A 27,324-nucleotide genomic window follows, 5' to 3' on the forward strand; every position below is an offset into this window, starting at 1 on the left:
ATAGGACTTTGGAAAGGCAAACTGTGACCTTGAGCACAAGAACTTGAATTTGACCTGAAAATAGAGAGGATGACAGGATTTCTGCTCTTAGGTCTGCATTTGGAATGTCAAGCTTTGTGTTGCCTCTGGAGTCCTTGGTCTTGCTCAGTCCCATTGGAGCAGGGGTGGGCAAATCATGTTGGAGTGACAGTGAGTTTCCATCCTTGGGCACCTGCACCAGTCATGCCTGGTAGATGTTACTGGTGGAACTAACAATAGCATTTTGGAAAGCAGCACTGATACCATAGTCATGTTTTCCCCAGCCAAGCACAGGGGCTGTGTGGAGAGCTGTGTTTGATGGCACCTGGGGCAGCAGAAGGGCACACAGGTTATTCTGCTACTTGCATGTCTACTGGAGAAGGTGGAGGTGTCCCTATGCCATACTGGTAATACAACAAAACTGCAGTGAAAGCTCTGATTAGAAGATGAAATATGATGCTATAAATAAGGTAACTTACTGACTGAATCAAAACTAATAATGAGATGAACAATTAGCTTATCTTTCACCTTTCTAGATACTTTAAGAGCTGAAGATTTAGAATTAATCTAGAAGAAGCTGGAGAATTAATTTGCAGCTGCTTAAGGCTTCTTGATTGATTTATGGTACTCTTCTGGAGGAAGAGACTTACTTGAAATTAGCTTAATCCTAACTTTATTATTGTTACTGGTCAAATTAGTTTCTGTCTTTGTCAGAGACCATAAACCCTCAAAATCTGATAATATTTACTTAGGTTTTTTATTTCTTGAAAGGTGAAGATGTGTAAAAAAAAAAGAAAAGGAACTTTGATGGCAGTTTGCTAGAATCTTAGTAATATACATGAATCTGTAGAACGTAATCTGAAATCTTACGCCTTTTGAGGTTTCCAATTGTTCCTCTTGTGTTTCATCTCCTTTTCCAATTGTGATTTCAAAAACTTCAGAGCAGCCACAACAGAGCATTTCTCCTGTTCCCACCTGTGCTCTGTGATGTGAAAAAATAATGTTAGTACACAGAGATCCTGACTTCCTCTTGAATGCATCTGGATGATTTTATTATGCAGTCCACTGTGCCTGGGATCTGTCTGAGAGCAGCTGGTGATAAGCATTGCCAAGATATTGGACTGGGCTGCTGATAATTTTGTGTATTTCAGAAAATTTGAAAAACTAGCTTCATGAAACAAAACTTGTATACCACAGCCTCACCATGAAGATGTTAGGGTGGCCATTGCTGTACAAAGTATCTTAACCAGCAATCTTTCACCCTTCCACAAATCCTTTCTTTTTGAAGGTAAGTGTGGGTGGTCTTCCTTTGTCCAATTTCTGTAAATTTGGTACATCACTTTCTAGTTATGCAGCTGATTCTTGTGTTTATGTGAATGGCTGTTTTAAAAAAGGAAAGATCAGATGTTTGTTGTTTCATTTCAACATAAATCAAACTTTGTACTCACATAGCAATTCTAGTTTAGTCCTAGGAATAGCTTTAGTATTGCTAAGTGTCTGGAGAGTATTGACTACAGAGACATGATTTTAAGCAGGCTATAATAGTTTCTACAGCTGTTAACAGTTCTTAGAAGAAAGGCAGTATTATTCATCGGTATTTAAAATGTGCATGACTTGCATTGCACAGAAGTCAGATTGGGAGAATGTCAGAATTTTTTTTTCTGAAATTCTGCCAGGAAAGTCTTCAATAACTGGAGAAATTCTTTTCACTGGTGAAATCAACATGCAGCACATTGTGTTATTATACTTGCTTATAGCTCACCATGAAAGTTGTCTTTGTATGCGTGGATGTACGGCTTGTACTGTTTTGTTTTTATTTATTCTGCATTCTTTATTATAATGTTCTTTCCTTTTTTCCAGACCAGAAAGATTGTTATTGAGCCTTCCACAAAGCTGAAATAATGCTGTGTGTTAAAAAAATGTTAACAATTTGAAGAAGTTATAAAAATTTATAAGTTGACTGAATACTTTGGAAATTTCTGCATATTTTAATATAAATAGGTAATGCAAATGTTTGTTCTTTGCATTTAGAGGTGGGTCTCTGTTTTCTAAAGGTCTTGTATATAAATTTGATTCTTACAATTACATTAGAACAAAACCAGTATTTTTTTCAGATTGTATAATAAGAAAAATGTATTTGCTAAAAACATACATGGTTATCTCTGAATGTCCTATAGTCATGAAATATGAAATTCAACATAAATAGCATCAGTTGTTTGAATGACTTCATTAAGTGCATTTAAGGGACTGCCTCTTGCAGTCATCTGAGGTCCTTCCATTCAGTTCTGTGTGTCCTGGGTTAGCCCACAAAGAGATGCTGCAGTTAATGAGAGAGAAAAGGACATGATTTCTCTATAGGTGATTTGAAGGTTCAGATTGTGCTCGTGGAACTCGCATAGAAAATCAGTCACATGAAACCTAAGAAATCACAGAAAATTGTGGTACTTCAGAGTAATTTGGTGTTAGTAATGAGTTTGGGATTTATTCATAGCTAAAATCATAATAACAGGACAAGTGAGTCTAAAAGGAAGAGTAGAAATAGGTAAAAGGGAAGAGGTGACTGACAGAATACTGGCAGATGGGCAAGGACCTAAATGATGACAGTTTTAATGACTAGTCCAAAAATATAATAGTTCAAATGTTATGATCCACTGGAGGTACTGGCTGGGTAAATGTCTGAAAAGACAGGCATCAAGCTAGTTTTTTGGGAGGTTGGACGAGGGCAAAGTAAGTTTTGGGTCTGTACAGAGTAGAAAAGATTTGTTAGGTTTGCCTGGAGTAGAAAGAATGTCTGATACCCCAAGGCAATTTCTGCACAAGTGATGGTGGTAGGAGCTAGAAGTGGACCTGGAGAGCAGCAGCTCTGCTGAGGTCTCCTGGCCTGCACACCGTGTGTGGCCTCTGTGCTTTTTCTGTGCTGCGGGGTTATCTCTTCCAGCTTAGCTCCATCTGAAAGGAATCTGGTCTGTGCATGGGGGCTGCACAGTGAGTGGGGCATTTTGGCTTCAGAGGCACACTGCTACTCCAAACTTGAACACTGGTGTAATGGGAGGGGGCAGAGGCAGTACTCCAAATGCACTGTTTCATGTTACAGGTGCTGGCAGCATGTGGAGTGGAGAGCAGTGAAAGTCCAAAGGACTAGGGCACCAGAGGAGGTCACGAAGAGCTGTCATCCCTTATAAGCCCTGCAGGAAAGAGAAAGGGAGAATGATTCATTGGTAGGTGCAAACCTCTGTAGGTAAAGTTGGTGCCTATCTGAAGTCTACTGTGATTTAGTATTTCAGGATGGATTGCCTTCTGACATATTGCCTGTGAAATTTTGATAGGGCTAGAAGCACTTTGTAGCACCAGTTCCATTAAGTGTGCAAAACTAATGCACAACAGTCCCAGGTTTTTGTGCAGTTTTTATAGATCTTTTTTTCAAGACATCCTGGAACATGCTTTGCTGAGTTACTTCCATGGTCATTGACACCAGTGCTATGAAATAACATTGCTGCTAGCTGGCAGTTTACTCTGTAGAAAGATGCTTATAATTTTCAAAGACTGCTTTTCAAATGGAATCACTATGATAAATGAGTCCTTTAAAGCTTACACTCAAAAAACTGAATTCAGTTCAAGAGAGTGTTGATTCTTCAGTCTTTTGTGAGTCACTTCCACTGTAACATTCTCTGGAATCATTCATTTTTGGGTGTTTAAGATGACTGATTGCTAATGTGGAGTTAGATTCAGAGGTATTTCCATGTTCCCTGTCAATGTGCCACTTCATACCATATTCTCACAGAGACTGTTATATAAAAGTACCATTTTACAGAGCAGGGGCACAGAGAGAATAAATGATGGAGATAAGTCTGTGTAAGGAAATATGTTGCAGAACTGCTGATCCTAGATTTCCTTATGTTACAATATTTAGCCTTTGGACCAGCTCTCTTGTTCTGCAGCAGAGGTTCATCCCCTTTGTGCTGCAGCTCTTGGTCACCCTATCCAGCATGGACAAAAAGGCTGCACAGCATTCAGGTGAGTCTGGAAGCTGATAGGATTCTTGGCTTTAGTGACAGCATTATGTCAAATAATGTGATGGTTGGCTAAGACTAATGTATTTAGTGCCTAAGTATAGTGTGTTTCTGTATGCAAGCACTTTGGAAACAAGGGGGAAAAAAATGTATGGTGAGCTTGTCAAGAACTGTTCTTGCTACAAGCACTGAGCACAGCGCTGCCTTTTTGCTAAAATGATTTGTTGGTAAGATTTTGGCTTGTGAAAGGCGATGAAATGCACCGGCACAACACAGGCATCATTACTAGATCTTATCAGCAGCTGTGAATACACATTTTAACCATGTTAAGATTTTCCAGGCCTCTTTCAAAATGGCTGTGATGCCTCCCTAAGTGTGCCCGTTATCTGTCCAAGAGCAGTTGACTTTAATTGCTTCTGGGCAATATTTCCTTGGAACCTCTCGGATAACTAGAGTCAATCCGGAGAAGTCTGAATGGATCTCTACTTAGAAACTGGCCATATTCAAGATGTAAAGTGTGTAGACTTTTTTTCCCTTGGGGAAAGGCTGAAGAGGGCAATAGGTGCAGGATGTGGAGGGAAGAAGCAGTGCGCTGACCATACAGCATTTCTGCATGTTGAGTCAGGGAGTGACATTTGAACAATTCTCACTGCACCCAGTATGAAAAACTATGGTGCAGATCAAATTGCTGGCTGTGCTCTGAGAGAGATGAAGAGGAAAAAGATCAAGGCATCTGTTGATAGGTAGCCTTTTTTATGTTTTAGGTGTTGGAGGAAGCTAAATGGTCTTGAAAGTCTTTTTAATTTTTTTTTTTCTTTTCTGTCTTTGAGGTAATGAATGGCCCTGGACTTTCCATCTTTAGAGCTGGTGGTTTCCTCACCACAGTGATTCAGCCAGCATGAACTCTTGACCAAATCCCAGTTTGTTTCCTGGTTTTGTTTTTCTAAAATATTTTACATTTAGCAGGGCATAAAGGCCTCCCTACTATGTGACAGAGAAAGGAGAACCATGGTCCTACTGGCTAGCTCTCAAAGGACAGCTCACTGTTCTTCTGAAAACTTTGCAACTGAAGCAGTTTAAAGGAATCACTGAATTTTGACTGAAACTCAGACTGAATTCTTACATGCTCCTGGCTTTTTGGTGCTGTGTTTTTATGTGGAATTTCCTTTGAGGGTTAGTAAGGTCTGATTTTTATTTGAGAAATATGATCTGCCTGAAATGCTCCAAGTTTAATCATTGTGTTATTGCATGGGAAAGTAATGTACATTTGTCTACTTGCAAGATAAATAGATTAGTATTGCCAATGATTTTGGGAGATAGTAGGTTGTTAAAATAACATGGAGGATCCTGTCCCTTTGCCTTCCTAGATGTGTTTTGGTAACTGAATTCTCTGGGTGCCCTGTTTAGGGAATATGCTGGTCGTTATCCCTTTTACCTTATAAGTGGTAGGCTCAATAAGGACTTAGCTTGGCTGTGGAGTTTTAAACACCAAGAGGGATAATAGACATGAAGTCTCTAGCCTGGGAAAGCTACAAATGAAATAAATACCCTGAAAATTCAAACTTCTATGTATTTACTGACTTTCAGACTTTCATGCTTTGCAAAATCAGGCATTTCACTGAAGGAAATATTTCCAGGCTGCTTTTGAGAAAGCTGGTGTTTGCTTCAGGTGACAGAGAATGTTACTAAATTGACTTATTGAAAAGGATCCTTCAGGGTACAGTGCTGTCACTGTATTAGAGTAGTATGGCCACAGGTAGGACTTAGATGACACCTGAGCCAGCACAGGCAGCTGTTCAAGCAGTGCATTGTCCCAAATTAGTCAAGGCATAAATGCTCTGCTCCATTACAGCCTCACTGCTGCTCCAAGGGAAAGAGCCCAGGCCTTGTGTGATTCCAGCTGGTCAACCTAGCCTGCTGAGGACCAAATCCCCATCCTGGTGAAGCTGTGACCATACCAGCTGCTTTCTCTTGGCTCCTGGCAAAGGCCTCTGGCTGCCCATTTGTCTGTGTGTAAAAGCATCTTCCAGCCAAGAAAGTGTGAATAATCTTGCCCTGCTTCTTGGCATTTCTTGGCATGGAGTTAACCTTATGACTCTGAAGGAGTTTTCAAAGGACATGCATTAACCCAGGGATCCAGTGCTTCTGGGGGTGAGTGAGGCATGAATGATCAGAGCATGGTTGGTTGGTTGAGACGGAGGAAAGGAGTGGGAGACAATACCTCTGCACGAGGATGAGTTACTGCTCCCCCAGAGGGTCAGGGGGGAGTAGATAAAGAAATGAGGACCTCCATATGTGGAACGGCAATGGGGAAGGGAGAAGCTAGGGGCCAAGTATGGAAGTCTGCCGTGAAGCTGGGACAGATCCAGGGGTTTAAAATTATATTGAGAGAGATAACTGGAGGGGGCCTTGGGGTCAGTGGTTGAAAGAAGGGCACCATGCACTCTCAGACCTACAACACAATATATACTATTCAGTACCCACTTGCCCCTACAAGCAAGAGGGAGATTCCTATATGGGTCTGCAGTTTAGAAAGCATCTATTTATTTTGTATACCTCCATGATTAGGAGGCAAATTTAGGGCTTATCTACTTGGGGAAATCCCTGTAAAATAGGTTGAGTGTGAATTTACAGCCTACTTAAGACCCAGAATAAATGCAGTGTAAATTCACACTTCAGCTTACTTCACAGGAGCTCCCCCGCAGAAACAAACCCTCAGAGTCACCTCTGTACCTCAGTCTGGTGCTAAAAGTGAGTGGAAGCTTTTCAAAATGTGGGCCTCCAGTTCCATTTTTATAGCTGGGTTTTTCTGTCTCCTGAGGCTTTTTGCAGCTGCTGTAAATCACTGTTGCTTTGCTGAGGTTGAAGAAGCTGGGCCAGTTTGCACTGCTCAGGATCTGACCCTTTGCCTCAAGTAACCTTTTATTATCAAATGGCCAGAGGGTATTTTCCTTTTTACTGGCTTCATTATTAAGCTTGTTCATTCACTCCCACCACTACCGATGTCTTTTTTTCTATTTTTCTCCCTGTGAATTTTATGTTGTGTCTTTCCTCCCATGTAATTTCCTAATAGTGAACTAGTGACAGAGTGGGCTGCTGGTATTTAATCTTGTGGCTGGAGAGGTCAGGGTGTTTTTGATACAGACAAATACTCCATTACAGTAAACTCACAGAAAGTTTCCTTTTCAACCTGAAAGGAGAAGGAAATGCACTCTCCACCAATGGGCTTTCAAGAATTACTTCTGTAAGATGAACTTATACTAAAGGCCAATTTGGTAATGTTTTGTGAGCAAGGGGGAAAAAAAAAGAGGAAGACAGAATATTTTTTCTTTCTCTTTTTACTGAGATTTGGCTTGAGTCTTGGCTCCTTATCAGATTAGAGTCATGCAGGGAAAATAACAACCCTTTCAACTGTGAGTTGTTGAAGAAATGGATATTACTGATGTTCAGCTGAAAGAACATAAGGATTTAATTCTTAAAGTTCTCTCTCTGCTTCTGGTGTTTAGGTAAACTTGCTTCTTGGCAGAAAGAGCTAAGTAATAAGGCAAATACGTAACACAATACATTTCTTGCTGTACTGTATGGCAAGACCAAAAAGACTGCCCCTGTCTACTCGATGGCAGTTTAATTTAAATTTATTAGGCTGCTGCTGGCTATACACAGGAGTCTGATCCTGTAATCCATGGATGGCTGTAGGTATACCATATTGCAGTGTTCCCTGTGCATGGAGTAATTTGACATAAAATGTGGTTTCTGTTTCTCAAGGGAGAGACAAATACAAAATCGTATTTTCTTACTGTTCACTACTTGGACTTGTCTGAGTTGCCCTTTATTAGAAAGGGTTAAAGGAATAGAAAATGCAAGATAATTAATATTTATGTCCCAAATATTACATACTATCATAAATAATTAATTTTTTAAGATATTAAATAATTCTTTCTCCCTAATTACTTGATTTGTGGCACCGATTTGCTTAAATTTGTTTCTGTGGCAATATGAGTTATTTTATTACTCTTTCTTCTACAGAAAATTTAGTACTGATTTGCTGATTTACTCTTTAAATGCAGTCAAAAATCCTATTTACTAAATTAAGAAAACAATAATTGGAATGAAAACATGCATTACCTTGCATTGCCTGAGCTGTTTGATTGTTGACTTTGATACATGCTGTCAATTACTAAAATACATATTTTTGGTAAAAAAGATACTCTTTCATTTTCCCAACTATTCTGACATTAAACCTGTATGAAGAAAATAGATTGAAGTGTAGTAAAAAGTTTGGTTAACTTAAATGTGGGAACATGTTATCAGTTGAAAAATGTTATTTGAAAGATAACTTTGAGGTTGAAGCTGTTCTATTACTGGAATGAACATGGCAAGGTCAGATGCAGACCAAGTGACAAGAAAGTCAATTGATGTGATGTGTTGGCACACATTTCTGGTAGGTGTAAGTCACGACTGTTGCATACTCTTGATAGTCTTCTCCCATCGTTCATAGACTGATTTGTATTATTTATGATATACTTGCAGGGAGGAAACTGTCCTCCTGCTTCTCTTGGTTTGTGATGTTGCTATCCACAGCGCATACAGAACTTGGCCTAGACAGTCTGGTTAGCTTATAAGCCTTGGAAGTAGGATCCTACAAGAAGTTGTACAGGACAAAGAGCTGTAAGTAGAGCTCTCAAAGCATTCAGCTTCTATTGCCTAATAAGCATATTTCAACTGGTGGCATACACTTCAGTGTGACTGATCTTTCAAAAGCTGGTTGGTAAGGAATGTTGTCATAAGCATCAGAAGCCCAGTGGAACAGTCAGTTCCTGGCTACCTGATGCTGTGTGCTGACTCAAACAGAAACAATTTTTCTTTCCAGATGTAGCTGACATAGACATTTGCTCTTCTGCCTCAGCCACAGGGTAGATACATGCTGTGCCCAGCCAGATGAATATCTCACTGCCAGTTCAGTCTCTATGCCAAAACTATGTGTAAAGACATCTCAATGACTCTGGTCAAAATGCCATGCAAAAAGAATAGTTAGGGTTTTTCAGAGGGAGAACAATCCACAAGTCAGAGATCAGCAAAGTGTTAAATGAAGAATGATGTATGCCACTTGCAGTCTTCATACGTGCAAGAAGTTTTTTCAGAGCCTGACTGTGCTGTATTTCATCTAGCTACCTGCTTTGTGTGTTTAGAATGAAAATGCATAAAATCCCATTCCCTCAAGGAGACAAAGGGACATGTCGCACCACAAAGCTGGATGTTCCAGAGCCAGTCAAACTTGATCCAGTGCCTGGGCCTGTCCCAATGGGCCTTGAACAGTCCTCTCATGGGCATGGCAGGACTGCAGAAATGGCAGCTGCTCTGGGAACACTGGAGCACAAGGTCTGTGCATGTAAATATTGTGCTTCTGTATGATGTAGTGGATCCCTTGGGTAATTTCTGGCCAATGCAGCTCTTGCTGAGAGAAGCCTGGCAACCTGCCCTGCCTGGTGTGCCCCCACAGAAGCTTTGAAACCAGCAGGAGAGTCTATCTGCTTTCCCACTGGCAGAGCCTTGTTCTTCCCTGCTACTTCCCCAGAAGTGCAGCTTGGGCCCAAGCAGGCCCTCTCTGGAAGGTTTAAAAGTACTGCAGAAGCCAAGAAAAGGATATAAATCAAAGCTATCGTGAAAACATGAGGTTACAGGTGTTTGTCTGGACAGGAAGTTTCATGCAGGACACCAGGATCATGCAGAAGGAATCTCATGACCTGGTTTCCAGACCCTTGTATCAATCACTTAATTACTTTTCTGACTGAAAACATACGCAACATGTGAATTGGCAGTGGCCTTCATATTGGGCAGATGTGTGATACACATCTACACACAGGCCATAGCACACTTGAGTTTCATGTGGAACAGCTGTTGACTTCTACAGGAACTGCTGCTTGTATTACTGTAACTAATACTACTGTGTTTGTATTACTGCTTTCATTATATCTTTGTAAGGTAATTGTGTCCAAAAGCTACAGTCCGAGTTCCTTTTTTATTTGCCTTGACCACTGGGTGCATTCAAAACAAAAAGGCCATTCAGGTAGTCTATATCATATCCTTCTTGAGCTGTCTGGAGGCCAGCTCTGTATTCTAAGCAACATGTATGGGTACTTTTGTGTATCTCCCTCTTCAGTGAAGGTGGCCAGAGTGATTCATTATGGATTTAGGAGGGTGGATCATATAGCAGCACTGCCTGGCTCTCTTGGTGGTGGAGAGAGCCAGGACAATTAGCTAAGCTTAGGCATTAACTCTAGGCTAAAGGAGTATGCTTTTCTTGCTTAGGGAAGTATAAGTTTGAGTTCCAATTAGCAGTATTTAAATGCAAATGAGCATAAAAAGAGCCTGGAGTGTTGCATGTCTGCAAAGGCATCTGTTGCCCACAGACAGATCGATTTGCTGCAGATGCCTGAGCATACTGCATATGCCCAGAGCTCCTCTTTGCCATGTCTTCAGTGAGCATCTCTTGTGTGATGAGCCACAGAGAGACGTTCCCTATTGCTCACTCTGCAGGGCAGTTGTAGCTTCTGGCAGGATGTGCATAGACAACTAGGTTGGACATATCTTAAAGCCTAGTGGAAGGTACTAATGAAGTTCATCTATTAGAAAACTCACTCCTAGTTTTCTTTTGCCAGCAGTATGTCTAGGTCAGGTAGAGGCTTGAGAAGAGAGAAGTGTACTGGTGTGAAGATGCTCTGCACTGAAAGTTTATTCCCCTCCCTCGGGGATACATCAACACCTCTTAGGTTGAACTTGCTTCATTCATTCACCAAGCACAGCAGAGGCCACCTCAGAGTTAGAGACCTTTTATGTTGCTAGCATGGGGCAAAAAAGGCATTTGTTATAATTGCACATTGGAATATACTTAAAGTTGTATCTTTACAGTTTCTGGAAGATCTCTCTTTCTCTGTGAAGAAGAGGGCTGCTCTGAGTCTTATTTCACTGTGATTAAGTTATTTCTACTGGACAGTGTGAAAAACAAATCAAGAGTCCTAGATACCATCTCTTAAAGAGAATGAATCTGGATTCTGTGCATCTGGATGTAGAAAGCTGAGGCCTAGCAACAATGGCAGGGAGCAGTTACTATTCCAGTTGTCCTTCTTCATCTTCTTTTTATAGATATGTAAATATGGTCTTAGATTATCTGATTTATCTAGTTCAGGCATGTTTTAGTTTTAGGGTTGGCATTCAAATCTAAGACTTCTTCTGGAGATACCCTGAATTATTTCATAATTATGAGAAATCTTGGGGAGGTATGTCAGTGTTTACAGAGGAATATCTTGCTGTACCACACTGCAGATATATCAATACAGCCAAATCTCCTTCTAGTATGTTATAATTTAATTAGCTCCACTTCTTGAGTCATAATCTGTTTCTCTGGTGCTGAAACACACACACACAAAAGACAAAATGCAAAATGTGAAAAAGTAATTGTGATCTTTGCTACTTGGATTTGGTGCCATCTGTTAACATGACTTCTTGTATAGTAATTTCCAATTTGTTTGTTGAATTGGAGTTTCATGCCATGGATAACATTTCCTTTCATTGTGAAGCTGTCAGATGTAGCTCCCCTGAGAAAAAACATCCTATCTGAGATCCTGCTCAAAATCGTCCTACTTCTAAAAAGCAGCAGTACAGTTTTCTCTAGCTGAGGATCTAGCCCATAAAATTCTTCAAGGGCAAATTCTAACTGGGCAGTGAGCCAAAATGTCACCCCAGAGGACCAGATGCCATGAAAACCTTGGCAGAGGTTCCCCAGATATGCTAGATGCATCTTGATCTTTCTTTGCCACAGATCTTTCTTTGCATTCTCAAGACTATTACTTTACTATCAACTTGCTCTATTTACCCCTCTGTTAGAAAGGTTGATAATTCTGATTTTTAATTCTCTTTTTCACTACCTCTGTCTTCCAAAAATAAAGTGTTGGTATTTCCAGAGCTGGCCAGCCTGCGCCTTAGAGATGTTTGTAGCTGTTGAGTGCTTCAAAGATGCCTCTGACATTGGAACAACATCACATACAGAGATCTCTGTGCTCACCAGGATCACTGGGTAGTCTGGTCTCCTGGCTGGGGTGAAAGTGATAGATTGCTACACCAGCATCTCTGGGATTCCCAAACTACTGTGCTGTGGAAAAGTAGGGTTTGATCAGCCTCTCCTCATATCAGTTGCTCCTGGCCTTCCCCCACCTCACAGCTCACTGAGATCAGTGGTACTTACTGATCTCAGTAGTGTGGTTTGTTAGGCTGGCTGCTCCAGGGAAGTCTGTCTCTGCTGCAGTGTTATTCCTCGATCTGTTCTCACAATCCTCCACCTTTGAACCCCCAAGAAGATGCAATTAGCATATCAGCTTTTTGGAAGATTTTCCTTGAGTGTCCACTTTTCCACATGTTGATTACCACTTCTCATTCTCTTCTAATTATTCTCACTGGTGTGCTGAGTCACGGCACTACGTATGACATCTCTGTCCTCTGTCACTTTAACCAGTAGTCACATCTCACTCATCTTGCCCTTACAGGCTGCAGAGGCTAATGGTAACATTTCTGGTCCCATTTTCTTTTTAGGTCATGTGGTGATCAAGAAAGAGCAGAGGGAGGATGAAACAGTTAAATGAGATCAAAGTCTCTCTTGTAGCCTGCACAGAGAGTAACCACCATTCTCCTAGGGAAAGAACAGAAAATAGCAGCTCGTGTCATTTTGTGTAACAATGATTGCAAAAAGAATGGGAAATAGTGTACTTCCCTCATGTCTTCCACAGCTTCAGGAGTAGATGAATGACAATTTTTGGTTCCTTCCCCTCAGAGTGAGGAGTGGATGACTAATATCATTGTGACTGTTGCCATCTAATTGGCTCAAAAGAGTTTTCTGGTGGTTCTCATGATTAGCATCACTTCTCATCATGTGCAAACCATTGCAGAGCAAAGACCTCCATTTGAACTGTTATGGTATGAAGAAGATGTAAAAGTACTGGGTTTCTGAAGCAATTCAATGTATATAAAGTATGTATGAATCAGTATTCCGATTCTTCCTGTGCAGCAAGTCATGATGACTGATCTATTTCTACAGTTGCTAATTATATTATGTTAAAAAATACTTGATGTTCAAGTGACTTTTATGCAAAAATGCTGTGAGATTGAAATTTAAGGAAGACTTGCCAGGAGGGTACTACTGAAATACTTTGCTTTGAGTCAGTTTTATAGATTTCAAAACAGTTTGTTGAGCTGGGTTGCTGTGTGTTACTTAATATTGAGTCTGAGCCATTTGTGTGAGCTGCTGTGATATTTTTGGGACAGGAAACTTTGTATCCTGATTATTTCTCACAGCCACTCCCATCTCTGCATTATCTAACCAAGGGTGTGTTGCAATTTCTCCTCTTACCTACTGTAGTGCTGGATCATGGGAAAAAGCTTGGGCAAAGAGGCTCACTTTAGGCAGATGAGACAAACTGAAGGCAAACTGGGTCAGATCAAAATACTTTGCCTTGATTCAGCTCACAGAAATTAAGTGTTTAAATTCAGAAATACCAAACTACTTAATTTTTAAATAAAAAGTGTGGAAATAACATATTCAGCACTTGCTAATGTCATACCTTGAGGGCAGGGATGTGAATTTCTCTTAGGTGATAAAGAAATAGGGCTCTATCACAGTGCAACCTTCACCAGCCTAGTGAGAAAAGGACTTTATGCTCAGTTTGAAAGAGGTCTGTGCAAAGGTTTAAAAGAGTGAATATTACAGCAGCATCTTTGGAAGTTTAAGAAGACAACATCAATACAAATATGGGAAAAGTACCAGACATTGTAGCAATGGAATAAAATTAAGTATTTCATAGATAAGTTAGAAATTTGCTGGGATCAGTCGCAGGACTGGAGCATTCATACAGCTCATTCTGTACAGACAGGCTTGGAGAAATGGAGAAGTGTTGTCCAAGCTTGTCCTGAAGTTGGGGAATAATAAAGGACAAACTTGCCTGGGAGAGGATAGAAAGAGAAAAAGCAGAGCCTCTTTGACAGGTGGGTGTTATTTAAGCCACTTGCCTGGGACAAGTGGAAAGATGCTTTTGAGCGACTCTTAGAAGCAGTTATTAGTGGCAAAGGGACACTTTATGTAGGTATTGCTGGGAAAGGCAATATAGCAAAACCCCCTTTATGGCAGGATATATTGAGGCAACTCTGTTTCATAAAGAACTTATTAGGGAGATATTTTAACTGAGTTTTACCAAGGAAGATTTACTTGTTCACAGTATCACAGAATGGTTTGGGTTGAAAGGAACCTTTTAAAGGCCATCTAGTCCAAGCCCCCTGCAGTGAGCAGGGACATCTGCAACTAAATCAGGTCACTCAGAGCCCCAGTCCAGCCTTACCAAGAATGTTTCCAAGGATGGAGCATCCACCACCTCTCTGGGTAGCCTGTATCATTGTTCCACCACCTTCATTGTAAAAAATTACTTCCTTACATGCAGTCTAATTTTGACTTCTTTTATTTTAAAAACATCACGCCTTGTCCTATCCTACAGACTTTGCTAAAAAGTTTGTCTCTAGCTTTTTCACAAATCTTCTTTAAGTATTCTAAAGAAAGAAGTGTTAATGAAGTTGGGAATCCAGTCAAGAAGGAGATTTGGATTCCTGGACAGATAGTGGGACAGATTTGTCAGACAGTTTGTATGGACCTAATTTGTACAATGATTTAAAAACATAATTTCCAAGAGTAATTAATATTTAACTAATGTAATTTCTCAGTTTATAGGGCAGCTAGTATGCAGTAGATTTCATATAGATATTCTGATCTGGGTGTATCTCTTGATCTTGGCTTTCATCATCTTTCCTTCATTGTATTCTGTGACTCTGCTACCAGTCAAAATCTGGGGGATAAATTGGGGTAATTTGACCCAGTCAAAATTGCTTGCTTGGACAAATACGAGGTGATAAAGTGAAGAAACACAGCTCAAGTGTTAGGAAAACATTCTCTAATTGCACGTGTAGTAAAATCATGGCATAGATTACTTAGGGAGAAAGTGGCATATTCTTATCTGAATTTTTGCAAGAAAAAGTGTGATGAGTTTTTCAGAGATGGTCTAAGTGATTTATTCTATTTTAGAGCAAGTAAAGAGATTAACTAATCCCTCCAGATCACTTCTAGGCATGGGTTTTTAAGATTCTCTTAAGTGGCCACTTTGGGGTCTTTTAAGATTACTGCTTCTCGGGTGGGGTCAGGACAAGGATAGACTTTGTACTGTGGAAATTTTCCTTAGGGCAGATGGTCATACAAGAAAATGCTGTGGGTTTTACTGAAAATAATTATTCTTTACCTGCTCTGCAGAACTTCAGACAAGAATGCCCAGCTTCCCAGGTTGAAATACTGTGCATCAGACAGTATAAGCATTCCTGAAAGTTACAAGAGATTATGTGAAAGCGTTAAAATGTTTTTGCATTAACATAATTTTTATTGAAGAGTTGTGCTCCAATGATGGAGAACAAAGGAAGAGCATGTGATAGAAATGTGTAGTGTAAACAGCTCACATTGCTCCTAGCAATTGCATGGTTTTAATTTGGTAACAGATTATGAACTGTATTTGTAAAAATTATTCAGCAGTTTCAAAAACCACAAATATTTAGGAAAGCTGTGCCTTTCTGGAGGCACCTGGCAACCAGATAAAGAACCAAAGTTCATTAACAGATGAGTCATTGCTTCTATGTCCTTGCCTGAGATATCCACATAAAATCTCACTGACTTCAGCAGGTGGTGTGGTCAGACTAAAGGAGAGTGTGGTCTCTTGGCCAGGTTCTGGCCTGACTTCAGGCTCACACTGATTTGTTGGTGATTTTAAGCAAACAGAGAGGAAAGAGTGCTTCAACTGACAAGATTCATTAGCACTCCTCTTTCTCCCCTTCCTCTTCTCATCCCATCCCTCTCACTGCTTCATCTGCTCTTTGTAGGGCCAGGAACTTGCTGTCCTTTTTTCCAGGTGGTGACCACATGGCTAATCTCTCTGCAAGGCCCTGGCTTGCTGGTGATATCCACATAACTTAATGGCCGTCCTGGGCTTCTTCCTGATACCTTGTCCTTGCTACACAGATGATTGTTGCTCATGAAGCAGCGTCTGATTTACAAATTAAAAACTTTCAATAGTTCTCTGTATTTTATATTGAGTTACAGAAGTACTGATCGAGTTGACTACGTGGATTTGCAACCAGCAGCTCAGCAGCTGCTTCATGAACCATCCTTCCAGGAGGGGAACATCACAAAGATGGGCGAGTTGGATGCTGAGAGGTGGAAATTGGTCTATTCATCCCAAGAGAAATCCTCCCCAGTTGTGAGTCAAAGCCTGCTGTCTCTTGCCTGAGATCAGGGGAATCTCCCAAGGGCAGGTAATCTTGCACGATCTCATCACTTGAGATCAAACATCATGATATTGGGTCATTAGATACTTCTAAAAGTGCATGCAAACCTCATTCAAATTCCCATATAGTTCTAGCCAAAACACAAGCCAAATCATGATCCAAATAACCTCCTCCTCAGCCCACCTTCGTTGCCGTTCTGTTTCAGTGGCAAATGCAGCACAGAAAAGATGCCTGAATGCTTAATTCAGAAATTTACTGTTTAAGGCATTACTTGTATGAACACCAGCGTAACACATAGAATACCAATGCCCTAAATTTAGTAGTTTAGTCTGAGTCATTTTCACTATGTGGGAGGGCTGTGAAGACACTCCACAGAGTGGAGAAACTTGCTGGTGGTATCTGTCCAATGAGATTTTTTTTTAAAAGTCAGAACACAGCAGAACTACAGATATGTTTGTGAGTAAAATGCAGTTTAGTTGCAGGCTCCAGCACAGGAGAGGGGTGGTGTTGCTCTCCACCCACTTCAAAAGCTGAAGTCAGGTTTGACTGATGTGTATCTCTGACACTGAAATAGGTACAGAATTTTTCATGACAGCAACACACAGACAGAGGTAAACACTCTGGCTGCGTGATTTGGAGGGACATGGTGTAATCCCCAGATTTGTCCGTGTAATTACATGTTATTTTTCAGATTTCCTAGTGATAGCAGCTGAGTTGAAACAATCCTGTATGTAACCAACCAGATGGCAAAAGTCATCCCTGGTTTCATTCACTGAGGGGTGAAATGTTGTCCCACTGAAGACCAGGTGACTTTTGCCACATAAGTCATCCAGCAGGGCTAGAGGTACACACACAGTCTTTGAAATAGATGTGGGCACGAGTCATTAGGTGTGGATGTGAAGGAGGCATTTAGACTTGGTATTCTGAACTGGTAACCTTCCTGCCAGTCTGGGTTTTATTCTTGCTCCATTAGCCTTTCTGCATGAATGCAGCTGATTTGAAGTTGATACAAATTTAACAATTCTATTTTGGACATTCTTCCTGGGACCCTATGGAATGAAACTGCTCCTCTCCTCAAATGAAAACCTAACTTCACTACCTTATTTTAGTCAGAATTGATGATGGTTTTATTTAGAATAGAAGTTAATTCTAGCTGAACCCCTGCTCTCTGTGTTGAGAGATGAAGCAAGCAGAGATAAAGGATGTTTTCATGCACTGTATCCTGTCTGATATCAGCCATGGCAGATGTGTAAACATACTCAGGCTTGACCCTATACCCTGATTCTCATGAGTGGTACCACAGAGGTCAGGGCTCTGCTCACACAGACTGGAGGATTGGTTGTGATGTGTTTCATGGCAATGAGATGAACTCTGTTCCTAGAGAAACTCCAGTAAAATCAAAAGCTTGTTAATAAGAAAAGTAGTTAGCTGCTATCCTAAACAAAGTAAAATGCCAAACAAAACCCTGTTCTTCTATTTGTTCCCATGCCGGCATTTAGCTGCCAGGAAAGACCAGTCTTATAAATGTGAAATCATATCCATGGCAACATGCAAGCCATGTTTAACTTTGCAGCATGTTAAAAGGTACATTAAAAAAAAAAAAGTATTTTACTGTTGAGAATAGCAATTATGACTTTTAACTCAGCTATTTTAACTCAGTCAGCCTGAGAACGTTGAGTGGTGAGGGTAAGGGCCAGAGGCACAGCTTGTTCTTCAGAGCACTTGTTGCTAGACATTCCCAGAAGGTATTATTGCTTAAATACAGCTTGTGTTTTCTTTACCCAGATTCCTTTAGCAAGGAAGATATGACAGGTTGTGATATCGGACTGCAGTGAAGTTCCACTGGTGCTATTCTACCCTTCATGAGTGAGCACTGCTGGGCTGTGAGCTGGCAAGCTCATGCCCTTTTTTTGGGTAAGTACTGGGTTCAAGGAGCCTGCTTTGTGGTATGGCATCCTGAGATTATAAGCACCCTATTCAGGTGCTGTTTGGTAACTCCTGCATCATGCTAAAAAGCAGACATTGCTCACAGAGTAGGAGAGCAGCTGAAGTAGGGAGTAGACTGAATTAGTGTCTGGGCTTGAAAATGTATTGGGAAAAGTAACAGAAAGATCCCAACTTGGAGCAAAAGCTGAAGCTGAAAACTGCAGATGGTTTTCTTGCCTGTATGATAATGTCAAACCCAAAAAAAGGGAGTTTTCACACTCTGTTGTCTGTTTAGCACAAAGTGAAAATTATGTACTGGAAAATGGAGCCCCGTGTCTGGAGAAAGCAGCTCTTACTGCCTATACAATACCATACAGGGCTTTTTTGGAAGTTGGACTTGATTGCTTTTGCAGAAGTCTCGGAAGCCTTATTTGCAGTGGAGTGAATGGAGGGAGAACAAGCAATGGGATGTGTCCTCAATAGTTTTTATTTATTAGCAGCTTCATGATAATGTCATTTATAGTGAATAGTGCTAGGAATGTCTTCTAAAAACCAGAAGTTTCATCTCTAAGAGCAGCAGAACAGCCTGTGTTGGTTGTGAGGGCAGTGACAGAGGTCACAATGGTTACAGCTGGATTTCAGAAGGCATGGTGGAAAAGAACAGGATGTTCTGGTTGGTACTGTCACGTGTGTCTTGAAGCACAAGGGCTGGTAGATGCAGTAACCTGAGTGTCTGTCTCTGAAAAGACAGCATAATCTTGGAAGAACACACATGTATTTGCTGTCTTCTGTAGCTTTTCATCATGGTTCTGGTTTCTCTCTTCTCTTTTTAGCTGCACAGAAGTGAGGCAAAGATGATACAAGGTGCACTTCCTATAAAAATTTAACAGCATATATATTAGCATTTTGCTCTCCTTACAGAAAAATGGAGATAATGTATCATTATAACTTATCTCCTCACTATTTAGGAGAGTCTCAGACCCATGTCCAGCTGGACAAGCCGGGTTAGACTGTGCTGTACTTTTCCATTTTTGTAAAGTGGACACAGATAGTACGTTCCAGCAGGACTAATGATTTGACACTGTACCTCAGTTACTGGAGGTGTTGATTTCAGTCTGGGGAGAAAAGTGTCTGAGATGCCTTGCTACTAAGCTGTCTGCATGCTGGTGTGAGGGAAGAGAATGAAGCACCAGGCAGTACCAGAATAGCGTCCTGGGGGACTGAATCCACAGTAACTCTTTACATGGGACTTCAGTGAGAGTTGCCTGGTTCATAGTCTTTTGAAATATTTTGTCTTCAGGTGCCTAAAATGAGAGCCAAAGAGCCTGAAGTACCTAATTTTGACAAGAAAGTTACTTTTATTCGTGAGAAGTTTCCTGAAAGGACTTCAGGAGTTATTCTGCAGTGAACTTTGGATTCTGCCTTGGGTGGTGGTATCCCTTGTGGAATATGTGTTGCTCAGTCTGTGGAGTTGTCAATACAAGGCATATTGCTTTATCAGCCCTGTGGCTGCTTTGGCCTTTGCTCTGGATCTTAGCTTTAGTCATACAACTCTTCTTTTGCAGGATGTTGGTATCTTTAGATCTGTCTGCTGGGTTCTTCCTGCTTTCATGCTGAAGAGTGTGTGGGAGAAGGTGGCCAGGAGTATAGTGTTGGAACAACCTTTTACTGATGGAGGCACAGTGGTGGTGTGTGCTGCCAACACACTCTGGCAGTGGATGCATCTATTTCAGCAAAGCTGTGCCTTCTGCTGTTCTGCTGCTCAATCTTGTGGAGCAGGAGAGAAATGGTACTTGCAGAAGCCTGGTTGGAGGGCAGTGGAGTGTGTGACAGCTGTGCAAGTGGACACCTCAAGTGGGGGTGCCATGTGAGCCACGAGTTTTGCCCCTCTCATTCTAGTGTACATAGCCACACGTGCTAAAGTCAGTTGTGCCCATGTAGCTGGGATGTCTTCTGCTGCTGTCACTTCTTGGGGAAACCTCCTTTAACAGGTCCTTGAGCACTGGCTAGAACTGTGGCGCCCATTGGGACACACAGGGACTCAGAGACCCTACTAACACAAGGACTTTCCCTTAACCTTAGCAGACCTCAGCAAGACCTCCAGCACTTGGATCCTGAGCTCAGACCAAATGCCTTCATCAGATATCTTTGAGGGGAATTTGATAGAATTTTCCTCGTTTCATCCTTAAGTGCCCACTGGTGGTCTCTTCTTTTGAAGAGACAACAGGACCCACTGAAAAGCTGTTTTTCCATGAGGGTAACTTCAGCATACTGGTGACAACTATGGTGGGTGTCTAGTGAACCAAGAGTGTCAAAGCCAACATCTAAAATGACCTTTAGGCTGTTTACTCAAAGCAGTAACAGACTCGCCCCCGTCTTCCTGATAAGGCCATCACTTATCAAGAAATAAGAAGAGCAAGTGGCTAGATATGGAAATCATTGTGGGAGTGCCTAATTGAAAACACACAGAACCATACAGAAGTAATACTATACACCAGTAACCTTTGCCTCTTCTATGGAATATGTACGTGAAACCAGGAGAATTACCAGGTATTGGAAAAAAGTTAATTCCAACACAAATAGAAAAAATTTTCTTGGAGAGACAGATATGTATAATTTAAATCAAGTTTCTCCTCATGCTCCATGCTTATATTTCGTAGATATGTTGTAAAGTATCAGAAATCAACACATTTCATCTCACTTGAATGAAACATTTTAGAAGAGGAATCTTAAGTAAAATAAGATTAAGTAGACACTAAAAATCCAGTAAGCTCTTAATTTAATAGCTACATATGTAGAAAGCTAAGTACCAAATAGAAGGCAATGAGTTGGTTTCCATTCTAATTTAGAAAATCAAGTTCTTTCTTACAAAAAATTTTTGCATAATCGTAAGACAAAAATATACTTCAATACATACTTTAGAAAGTATTGGTATTTTAATGGATTTACCTCATTAAGCTATATTGTAGCATTTTACCATCTCAAACTAAGCTTTGTTTTAGCTAATGTTCACCTGATTTAGTTGGTTTTTTTCTTTTAATTAATTTTTATTATTTAATTTATATTAATTTTTATTTGGGGTGAGAATAGCAGCACCATCTAATCCCACTTTTGTATTTGCTGGAGAATGTCTAGACTGGCTTGTGTGAAGGTTTTCATCCTGGAAGGTTTTAGTAAGATCCCTCTCCACTTGGTATATACGTCATATAAGTACCGAAACTGAAAGCTTTAGATGCGATACAACACCTAGTAATAAACTGTTTCAACTTTTTTTTTTAAGGGGAAAGAAATACCATCTTTTGGCAGTGTTTCCTCTCAAACCTCAGAGACTTGCTGATCTGCTGTGTAGATCTGTGCTGTGGTTGCAAAGTATCAAAACAGAGCTAAGGATTTTTATATCTACTCTTCCCACCCAGCACTCACAGCTCTTCCCCCTTCCCTGTCTGTCGGGTGGTTTCTGAAGGTGGTGAGGAGACAGGAAGGGAAGGGACACAGAACTGACCATTAGACAGATAAAAAGAGAATAGTGCCAGCAACTAAGCCTCATTTCTTTAGGAATACAGCCTGAAAATGCCTTGGTAATTAGAATGGATTATGAATATTGCAGGTTTTCTTTGGGGAAGGTGGGGTGGGAAGCAAGGTAGAAGCAACTTGTTTCCACGTCAGATTAAGGAATTTGTAAGTGTTTGGGGCAAATGGTTCCATTGTCTTCCTTAAACTCTGAGCTTTTTTAATAAGAATGATGGTTTTCTATTGTCTTGATACATCATGGGAACATTTGGAAAGGGCACATGTTGGACATGGAGCCCAGTTGCAGCCAATGGGCCATGAAGGATAATGACATCCAAACCAGAACTCCAGTTAAGTCACTGGGATGTTCAATTTCTTATCAAATTTTGGAGTTTTCTTTGCAATTTTCTATGCAAAGCAGGCACTTGGAGTGGAAAAGGTCATTTTGATAAAAATCCAACTTTTCACTAAAATCAGTTCTCTTCAGCACCCTGTCCCAAAATCTGTTATGTTCACAGTGTTCCAGAACAGCTTTGCCATCTGTCAGAAGCATTTTTAGGTAACAAATTATTCAACCTAACTGTGCCCTGTCTTTACCACACCAGTTGTGTTGTCTTTGAACTTCCTTGGGATAGACAAGCCTGAGGCTCACCACAGGCAGCAGGAATCTCCAGACACTGAAGGAGAACCTCTAGAGCCAGGAAATAGAAATGTCCTGAGGATGTGGGTGTTTCTGAAGCACCAGCCATCTCCTGAATAGGGATGTCTTTACCTACTACTGCAGAAAGCAAGTGTGTTCCAGCACGGAGGTAGTGCTGTTCTAGAAAGGAGTGTATGTCTTGTTCTCCCTTTAAAATGGATCCTCTTTTGCATATTTTGTATTCTGGTAGGAGGTGGGAGGTCACACTCAGACTCTTCCTGACAAGATCCAAATTCATATTATCCACCCCCAGTTACTGCCTAAAACATATGAAAAGTTTGCAGATAAAGGATCTTTCTATTTCAGCCATGTGTTCTGATCCCTAGGCTGAGGATTCAGCCCTCTTAGGATCAAAGCCTGAACTTTTGTTTAGAGGGGAGTCCCCCTATCCAAAGCCCTGCGGTTAAGGCATTTCTTGAGAAGGTGAGAGACAAGGGTTTGAACTGCTGAATACTTATCTCATGCTTCTTTTCAAGAGCATGCTAATTACTAGGCTGTGATATGAGAAGCAGAGAGTGTTGCCACTATCAAATTGGTTACTCAGCCTGGGTTTCAAAAGCAAGTAGCCCCAGGAGTGCTGGGTCAGTGTCTCAGAGCTGTGCTGCCTCCAGTGTGGGCTCTCTGGGCTTGGCCCTCGGGCTGGAAACGGGTTCCGTCAGCTGTGCGAGGCTGGGGAATATCCGGGGCCAACTGGGTGATATGGGAAGCAGTTAAAGGGCACAGATGGCTCTGGTGGGGGCAGAGGAGAAGCCTTCTCCAGCTACAGTTAAGGAATTAACTTTCTGCAAGTGCTGAGTTGCACATGCAGTGTGTCACTATGAGAGCTGTTGAATATTTTGTCGTGAGACCACTAATGAACTTGATAGCTACCACATTCACTAGTTGGTGGAACAGATTTACCCATCATTTCTGAGTTTAAGTGATGGGACTTTACTTGTGGTTAAAGTTGCGGGGTGGGTTTTTTTTGTTGTTGGTTTTTTTTTGTTGTTGTTTGGTTTTTTAAAAATAAACTTCAGTCTCTCTTAAATATATTTCAGCTGGACTGGAACTTTTAACAGTGTTATTTTGTCTCCTCAAATCTTCAAGATAAGGTTTTCTTGTATTCTGAAATGATGTGGCAGAAGGCAAAAAATAATCTTGTGACTCATTAGGAAATAAACAGAGGCATAATTGCCATCTGTGTTGCAGTCCATTTAATCTCTTCTCTCTCCAGTCATGGAAAAAAAGTTCATAAAAAAAAAAAAGTTGAGGCCTGGTTTTGTGATATTCTTGAGAGAAGCTAGCATAAAAAAATTACAGAAAAGAAAGGGGAAAAAAGCCTCAATACAGGTGCTATACATTATCTTAGACAAAATGGATTAAATTTCTGACACCCTACTCATCAAATTCTGACCTTGATTTGACCCCATTGGCTTTTTACTGTTTGATGTTCTCAAACGATTTGGTGCCACTTTTCCTTAGCAGTGCAGTTAATTCTGAGTGTTAGATAGAGATCAATAGTCATAGCTTGAAATTGGCACTTTTGGACGAAAAATATGTTGTGTGGCAGTAACATAGATTTGATAGTAGTTCAGTTAAGAAAATGGTGTACTCTTTCATTATTGTTTTCAATGACAGTATCCAGAGTGTTACTTCATTCTCCTAGCAAGCTTCTGACAGTCTCTTGTAATATCTTATCTATCAAAGAGTTTTCATTCCTCTCCTTTCATGCTTGGCTTCTGGAGTGGAACTTTATTTAAAAGGTCCCTGAAATTAGAAAGAATGACCATGGCACTTCTGCTATCAAGCTCCTCAGTAAGAAATAAACCCCCTTACTTCTAGACTTGTGTCTGGCCTCCTGCTTGCCCACATTGAAATCTCATTTACTATGCTGGCTGTGTGGTGGAAGCTTGACTGTCAGGAGGAAGTAAGTGACCTGTTGGATAGGATTTGATCTTCTCACAGGTAGGTGGGTTCTGCGTGCTGCCTTCCCCACCTTTGTATGAAAATGCCCTGTGCCTTGCTTTCAGCCCATTGCTGCAGTGGGAGGTGGGCCTCCATTCAAGGGGTGTTTAATCCTCAACTGCAGCTTGAGTACACAGCTGCTCTGGAGTGCTGGGCTGGGGCTCAGGCAGTCTCTAGGGCACAGGATTTGCCAGGACTGTGCTCCTTTCTGTGGGGTCCCACTCCAGAGCACTTGGTACTGTTTAGGAGTAATGAAGCTCTTCTTCAGGCTTCCATCAATGCAGGTACTGAACATTTTGGGGAGTTTTCAGCAAGCCACTAAAATCTGACCTCTGTGCAGGTGTGTCCTTCCTCCAGTATAACTTTGGATAACCTGACTAGTGTAATCCACATTTGACAGGTGGTTGAAAATATGTTTTTGAATAAATTCAATTAAATTATATATGTGAGGAAGGGGAAGAAAACACAGATGGGCCAAGGAGAGCCTGTAGAGAGAGGCAGCTGGGAGAGAGATGTCATGACAGTTTCAGGTGCAGGGAAATGTCAGCCATGGCTTGTGCCTTCTTCATACCAAGGAAGAGTTCAACCTTTGTGCACAGATGAATAAGGAACCTGGTTGCAGCATTCATCTGCTCCTGGAATTATGTAATTAATTTCCACATATTTCCTCAGAAAATTGTGAGCACCTGCTTCAACAACTACTTGAAAAGCATTCCCATAAGCAGTTGTGGTAGATGCACCATGATGCTTTTCATGAAGCAGTGGGGACTTCTGTCCCAGGGACAGGCATCTGTAAGTGGCTATATCTTCCTGTTTTCTTTAGACTTAGGTCTCTGTAAAGTGTGCACAGATAAAATGTGGACAAAATATTTCTCCATGACTTTCTGGCTGTTTAGCAGAGGAGCAATGTCAGTGATGGATAAAGACTGCTGAGAAGGGATATTGTAGGTACCCATGACTCATGCTCTTTACCTGACAGCACCTCTGGGGCCTGTGGATATGAAATGGAGTTAGGCCTTGTATTTCACGTTTTTGTTCTCTGACTCAAATCTGGAGATGCTTTGTGTACTGCCTTCCTGACATTTATCATGTCCTGAAGGCAATTGCATATAGCATGCTTTTTCATAGGCCTGTGTTCTTCCACCCATAAGCCCCAGCCCACTGTCAGGAGGGCTTGGAGACGTACCAAAGCAAGGCTGTCCTCTTGTGTGACCTGGGTTTAACTGCAGCTGTTTGAGGAGATTTGCCCTGATGAGTGCACAGCAAGTGTGCCATGATACCAACTTCTCAGATGTGTGGCTGGAATTCAAACATCACCTTATAGACAGAAACCCATGGGTGCACAGCTACACGAGGGCTGAAAACTTCAACTCCTTCCAAGGATGTGTCTTTGTGACAGTCTCCATCTGTAATCAACAAACTCATGTAAATCACAAATCCCTCTCCTGGAGACCAAGCATCAGTGGTGCTGAGTACCAGCAATTCCCCTTAGCTTCAATAGCCACTGCGTGCTCTGAGCATCCTGGTTACATCTGCTCACCTCCCAGGGGGCCACACTGTCCTACTGCCTTTGGGAATATGTGCTGTTCTCATTGGCTGGGATTTGTTACTGATAGAATAAAGTTACCACACTGCTTTAAATCCCATATAAAACCAGGAACAAAGATTTAGTGAAAACAAACCTTTAATAAAACTTTGACTACAGTTCTCACCATCCTCTGAAAGATTTTAGGTAGGCTAACTTCTCATATATCTTCTGTGACTCATCTGCAGCCCTGAGCAGCAGGTTTCCTTCCCAGGTTCAATTTTAAACCTAAACGAAGGCTTAACCTTGCCTTCCCGTAGCCATGTGTGGTTTGAAAAGCAGTGCCACTGTAGCTGCTCATGCTCCTTGTTTATACTTTTCCTGACTGATATGTTTCAGTGCCTAAGTGCATTACTTGTGAGTTTTTGTAGAGCAGCTCCAAAGCTGTGCCAGTGGATTTTTCTAGTTTATAGCATCAGCTATTCAAACAGGTGTGTAACAACTTGATTGACTATACTTGTAGGTGATGCCATTGATTATTAAAGGAACACATCCACTTACAGGTAAGATATGCTTAAAAATGTCTTGCTCAGTCAGGAGTGGAGCCCTTAATCTGCTCTGCATCCTGCAGTTTACAAGGAAGGCTGGATGCTCTGTGGGAGCAGAAGCAAACTCCAGAGCACTGAAAAGGTGAATTGAAGAGAATAATCACTGGAAGACTTGACATATGAGGTTTGATCACCTTGCTGAATTCTGGGGATTATTCAGGGATGGGATCTGTGAGAAATCCCTAGCGTGCTGCTAGTTTCATAAAACTGATATTAATAGTGAATTGTTTTTAGAAGGGAAGTTGGCATATTGTAAAAATATCAAATGATTATGCTATGGTAGTCAATATACAGAATGTGCATTTGCAGCCTGGATTGTTATGTGCTTCTAGGTTTTCTAGAAATTTTAGCTACACGCTTACTGCAACTTTTGATGTAGGCAAAATACCCAGCAATATTTAAATAAATTATTTGGAACAGGAATTGGAAAGTCAAAATAAATGGCTTATTTGCTTTATTACCAGGGACTACACATGTGCTGCAGTTGGGCTGGTTTCTTAGAGCCAGATTAAAAACTGCTGCCTTCAGATAACTCCATCTCTTGCACACTGTCTTACTGTGATATCTTCTGTGTATACTCGTGTTGGTGTGGCATGGTTGCACTCTTTGCTTTATTGTACATAAGGGAGTGCCTGAGTTTGGGGATCTGGAAAGAAGTGTTTTTGTGGGCACCCAGCTGGTATGTGGGGCATGAGTAAGCTCAGCTATGCAGCTTTGTAGACT

At 41.1% G+C, this 27,324-nt stretch overlaps 1 protein-coding gene across 2 annotated transcripts in view; it reads left to right on the forward strand.

Moving 5' to 3' along the window:
- Positions 1–27,324, forward strand: part of RTKN2 (rhotekin 2) — a 197,438-nt gene that overhangs the window by 15,493 nt on the left and 154,621 nt on the right. For both annotated transcript variants that reach the window (XM_085583205.1, XM_085583204.1), the window contains exons 2-3: positions 1–16,415; positions 18,174–18,302. The exon at positions 1–16,415 is cut by the window's left edge and continues 14,848 nt beyond it. The gene's annotated coding sequence lies outside the window, so the exon portion shown is untranslated. The remainder of the gene's footprint in view (positions 16,416–18,173; positions 18,303–27,324) is intronic.

This window comes from Lonchura striata, chromosome 6, assembly GCF_050655825.1.
Source record: "Lonchura striata isolate lonStrDom1 chromosome 6, ASM5065582v1, whole genome shotgun sequence".
In the NCBI taxonomy this organism is placed as follows: domain Eukaryota; kingdom Metazoa; phylum Chordata; class Aves; order Passeriformes; family Estrildidae; genus Lonchura; species Lonchura striata.